Genomic DNA, 6,183 nt, shown 5'->3' with positions numbered 1-6,183 from the left:
TTCCTTCTTTCTTCTTTCTATCCTTCTTTCTCTCCTTCTTTATCCCTCCCTTCCTTCCTCCCTTTTTTTTTTGAAATGGAGTCTCGCTCTGTTGCTCAGGCTTGAGTGCAGTGGCGCAATCTTGGCTCACTGCAACCTCTGCTTCCTAGGTTCAAGCAATTCTCGTGACTCAGCCTCCCAAGCAGTTGGGATTACAGGCATCTGCCATCATGCCTGGCTAATTTTTGTATTTTTGTAGAGACTGGCTTTTACCATGTTGCCTAGGCTGGTCTTGAACTCCTGACCTCAGGTGATCCACCAACCTTGGGTGGATCCAAAGAGCCCTCCTGTCACATCCACCCAAAGTGCTGGGATTATAGGCATGAGTCACTATGCCCAGCCAAGACGCATTTTTCTTTTCTTTTCTTTTTGAGGCAGAGTATCGCTCTGTCACCCACGCTAGAGTGTAATGGTGCAATGTCAGCTCACTGCCACCTCTGCCTGCCAGGTTTAAGCGATTCTTCTGTCTCAGCCTTCCAAGTGGCTGAGATTACAAGTGTGCACCACCATACCTGGCTAATTTTTGTATCTTTACTAGAGATGGGGTTTCACCATGTTGGCCAGGCTGGTCTCAAACTCCTGACCCCAGGTGATGCAACTGCCTTGGCCTCCCAAAGTGCTGGGATTACAGGCATGAGCCACCATGACTGGACTGGGTATTTTTCTTTCCTCACTGCACAGCCAACTAAGTCAGGAGTTATAAGCTCTTCAAAAGGGTGCAAGAAGAATGTATACAGCATATGTTTGTGTATTATGATAGTCTCTTTCCTCAAAAGTATCCAGATTCCCTGAATTCAAGGGTTCTTGATTTATGAACTAATTTAGGTCTGGAAGTGGAATAAGCTGATGTGACTCCACATCTTGCTGCTCCAGTTGGATATCTGTTAACCAAATTTAGAGGGTTTTCTTGGAGCTTGGGGTGGAGTGACATACAATTTAAGCAGGATCCAATCCATTTCAGTTTGAGGGTCCCCTTCTTTATGAGCTCCTGCCAAAGAGCCCTTCATGTCACAGTATTTTGATTGTCATCTTGGCTGTATTTGGTTATCACAGTGGCCATGCCACTTACTTAGTTGGTTAAGGGCTGTTGCTTGGCCCCTATACATCTGAGATCTCATGATGCCTGGTGAAACCAGCCAGCCCATTTCACTGACAGCATCCCTCACTTTTCTTTCTTGCATGCAGATACAGTCACTACAATATAGCATTTTCTAAGGCTTTGGAAATGTCCTTTGGTAATTCATGTCTAAATGCCTTCATGAATGGGAGCTCTGCTGGGCTTCTCCATAGATGTCGTGAAAGGGGACCTGGGTGAGTCTCACACAGTAAATCCACTCCATGATGATCATCTTTTATGTCTTTCTATTTCTTTCCACAGTATACCAAAAATCATTTTTTTTTAGTACGCCACTGAAGTATACCACTGAACCAATCAGCCCAGCTGTTTGAGACAGCACAATAGATCTTTAGCAAGTGCACTTATGTTAGTAAATCCAGCATAATATCAAATGATATCTCTTCCTCCATGATCTGACCCTCTCACAGTTCATTTCCATATATTTCCCCAAGTTTCTGATCCTCTCAGTTAGAAAAGCTTGCACCTCTTTAACTCTCTTCCACTCTTGGCACTTAAACTTCCATCTCCTTGGTGGAATCATGCTCCCCATCTCGTCTCCACTCATCCTCATTACATGCTTACAGCCATGGAAGGAATACAGATAGGCAGGGACATGAGGAGAATTGGAATCTTCTTACAAAAAAACAACCCCAGGAGAGGTTATTTCAAGGTCCTCAATCGAGGCAGGAACCACCTCACTCCACAGTGCAAGAAGACCTACATCTCTTGGCAAGGGTTCTTGGGATTGAGGTAGCTTGAGTTATTCAAGTATACCCCAAATTCCCTAAGCCAATTCTTGGGATTTCTCCATTTGCAGTCAATTCTCTAACATTCATATAAAAGTCATTGTGAGGCTGTCAATTACTATAATTTAACAACCATCAGGCACAGGCTCCAATTTTGGGTTAATCTAGGCCAACTACAAGAAGAGATTATTTTAGGGTCCTCTGACCATGCCCTGAATGAAGCATGTCTTTCTAGGCTCTAGACCCCTCAGCCCCTGCATTCCTATTTCTGATGCCAGTGGGTTGTGTAAATAGGCACTCAGTCGGCCAGAGCTTCGCTTTCCCAAGTGACCACAGATGATGATTGACGTGAATGTTTTCTCATTGCATACTGTAAACTACGGTGTCTTGTCCTTTCATGTTAACAGGATCTAATCCCAGATTCCCACTTTCTGAGGGTTACTCAGTACTTGGTTGGGACCAGTTACTCAACAGATTAGCATTTAGTTGCAAACAAAAGAAACCATCTCAGGTAGATTAATCCGAAGGGTATTGTATTTATCGCCATGTTAAGTGTCTTTAAAAATCATTATAATGGTGGTGGATGATGTTCTAGCTAAACTCCAAGAAATAATTTGTAAGGTCTAGGATCACCATTTTTCCACTGTGATTGAGAAAGCAATTTTTTGCTGCTGCAGGCAATCTCTATTTCAACAGCCAGGTGGGTGCCACGCAGGTTAGTATCTCTAGCTGGTGAGTGTATGTGACTGGTGGATCCTAAATCACATTCAGATCTTAGCTCCAGGAAATACAAGTGGCGCGACTTTGAGCTTCCTAGCCTCTGCAGTAAAGGAAGGAACTCTAGGAGGGAGTTGACTTGGATACCGAATGAGACAAGCAATAGTCTTCACCGTGGGTTTGGAAGGTAGGGCTTCCTCAAACTTTCACCTTATTAAATATTGGCATCCTTTTAATTTTGGTTAGTTTAATAAATGAAGCTATTTTCTTGTTATTTTAATTTGCACTTCATTAGTTGAATGCTTTATCCAATTCTGGTGTTTTTTCTTTTCTTTTTTTTCAAAAAAATCCATTTATTTTTGCTATTTAGGTGTGTCTATTGCTGCCATATTGATTTATAAGAGCTTTTTATATATTTTATCTTTTTGAAAGATGGTCATGGCAAAGTTTGAATTTTTTAGATATTCAAACATTTTCCTTTTTTTCTGTCATGACTACTGCTTTTGGAGTTTAATTTTAAAGGTTCTTTTCTACTTTATGATTATGGAAATATTCGACAATTTTTTGGGTACAGTTTTTGGCTTTATTTTTACATTAAGTACTTAATCCATCTGTAATGTGTTCTGGAATATAATATGGATTCAGAGTCCAACTTTGTGTTTTCCGAATGGTAATCCAATCATCCTCACACTATTTGGATCATCTGTTCCTTATCACTGGCTGAAGGTGTTACTTTATCATATGCTGAATTCCTCCTATAAGCACCTAAGTCTGAATCGCCTATTCTCTTCCACTGATCTTTCTGTTTCCAGATCTGTATCACACTTTAGCATTCTTGTTTTTAAAGTGTGTGGTGGTTATATTAATAGGTTAACTCATGTCAATAAAATTTAGGAAATTGTCAAGCATTTTAAAATTCCATTGGTATTTTGATTTGGAAACTAACAAATACATGGACCAACCCGTACATATTTGATGTCTTCTTTCCGAGGAATATGGGCGGTGGTAATGCCCAATTGTTAAGGGTATGAGCTGCATGAGAAACTCATCAATTCAGGCCTCAGCTCTCCAGGATTTTTACTGTGAGGTCTCCAGCTAGTCCTGCATCTTTTTAGTTGTTAGTTTCTTCACCTGTAACCTGGGAAGAAACATTGCAGCTACTAAAAAGATGTGGTGAGGATTAATGAACAGGCACTTGTAAAACTCTCAGAAGAGTACCTGGCACAAGGTATAGGCTGCAAATGAAGTGCCAGAATGTCCTGCCAACATTCTTGAGGAGAATGATGAGACTACTTTTCAAGGCTGCATTAGTCTGTTCTCATGCTGCTAATAAAGACATACTCCAGTTCTTCAAAAGTTCTTCATCTCCATCTGAAACCACCTCAGCCTGGACTTCATTGTCTACATCACTATCAACGTGTTGGCCAAAGCCATTCAACAAGTCTTTAGGAAGTTCCAAACTTTCCCACATTTTTCTGCTTTCTTCTGAGCCTTCTAAACTGTTCCATCCTCTGCCTGCTACCCAGTTCCAAAGTCACTTCCACATTTTTGGGTATCTTTACAGTAGCACCCCCACTCTGCTGGTACCAATTTACTGTATTAGTCTGTTCTCACATTGCTAATAAATTACCTGAGACTGGGTAATTTGTAAAAGAAAGAGGCTTCATTAACTTACAGTTCCACATGGTTGGGGAGGCCTCACAGTCATGGCTGGAGGTGAATGAAGAGCAAAGTCCTGTCTTACATGGTGGCAGGCCAGAGAGGCATGTGTGGGGGAACTCTCCTTTATGAAAACCATCAGATCTCATGAGACTTATCTGCTATCATGACAACAGCATGAGAAAAACCTGCCCCCATAATTCAGTCACCTCCCACCAGGTGCCTCCTACAACGGGTAAGGATTGTTACAATACAAGGTGAGACTTGGCTGGAGACACAGAGCCAAACCATATCAAAGGCATATAGGAGAATGTTGATATTCTTTCATTCAGGTGATGAACAATTCTTTATCACACTTATTTCTTGCTATTTTATTATTGCTGTTGTGTGCCAAATGGCAGAGAAAACACCACATTTTGGAAGATGTACATGATTAAGTTGGATAAATTATATGATGTCTGTCTTTGGTTTAGAAAATCCTAGTTTTAATCTATCTTACATTATGAAGCCTGAAAGTAATAGAAAATGATAATACTATTCAGAACTCCATATTCTGGTCAATGCTTAATTGCCTCTTTAAAGCCTTACTTCATCATTGGGCTGCAAGTTCCCTGGGCTGCCATGTTCCTATTCACTGCCATGTGTCCCCTGTGGGCCTGGGTCTAGTATGTGCTCAGTACATATTTTCATGAACAAATAAATGGCTTTACCTGGATATCTCTTCAAAAACGTCTAATTTGCCTCTTTTTCCCCACATTTACAGACTTCCAGCTACGTTAAGTTTCTTGCTCCTTCCTGAATACTCCAAGATATTTATTCCTCTGTGCCTTTTCACATGCTATTTCTTCTTGGTGTCAGGTCTTTGTACCTCTCTGTCAACTGGAAGACTGTCATTAAAAGACTTCCCATAAGAAACCTTTCCAGAGGGGTCAATAGCAGTGAGTCCATCCCTCAGCTGTGCTGGTAACATTTTGCACTTGCTTTCTCAGTGATTTTGAACCTTATTTATGTGTGCCCATGTCTGCCTTCCCTTGTGGACTCTGCCCAGCACAGTTCCTGGCACACAAGTATAGAATAAATGCATGAAGTTGAGTTCTGCCCTTTGATTGAGGAATAAGAATGGTGATACATTTGTTTGGTTCAGAGGGGAGCAAACATACCCAGTACCACTCTTTTACGGCCTCCTCAGAACAGAACAGTTTCAAACAGTTAAAACTCTACAACAGGCAATCCTACAAGGTGGCAATAGAAAAGAAGAATGCCTCCTGCATTCCAGTCATCATACTGTTTTGTTAAAAAGCCCAAGTTGCTAGTGGGGCAAGTTGGCAGAAGAGAAGGCTCCACTGATCATCTCCCTGGCAATTACACCAACTTAGCAACTATCTACAAAAATAAAGCACTGACATATGAACGAAAAATCAGGTGAACAGTCACAGAACCTGGTTTTAACTTTCTATTGCTGAAAGAGGTACTGAAGAGGTAGAAAAGACGGTCTTGAATCACCAGTGCTACCCCTCCCCCATCCCTTGATAGAAGCAGCAAGGTGCGGTGTTTCTGTGTGCTGGGAAGAGGGAGAGCACAGTAATTGTGAGGCATTAAACTCAGGGCTGCCCTATTATAACAGAAGACAAAACTGGACCAAACTCAGCCGATGCCTGCCCATGGAGGAAACATTGAAACCAGCCCTACGCAGCGGGGAATCACCAATTCCAGTGGTCTGAACCTGAGTTCCCACAAGCCTTGCTACTGTGGGCTAAAGGACTCTGCTGTTGTAAATAAACTTGAAAGGCAGTCTAGGCCACAAGAACTGCAACACCTATGAACATCCTCTTTCTGAACCGGGTCCAGAGACAATGGACTAGGGGGCACGTGTCCTACTGAGACACCAGCTAGGGCAGCTAAGGG

Source organism: Cebus imitator, unplaced genomic scaffold (genome assembly GCF_001604975.1).
Source record: "Cebus imitator isolate Cc_AM_T3 unplaced genomic scaffold, Cebus_imitator-1.0 Scaffold131, whole genome shotgun sequence".
NCBI classification, from domain to species: Eukaryota; Metazoa; Chordata; class Mammalia; order Primates; family Cebidae; genus Cebus; species Cebus imitator.
Note: the sequence above shows the minus strand (reverse complement) of the source record.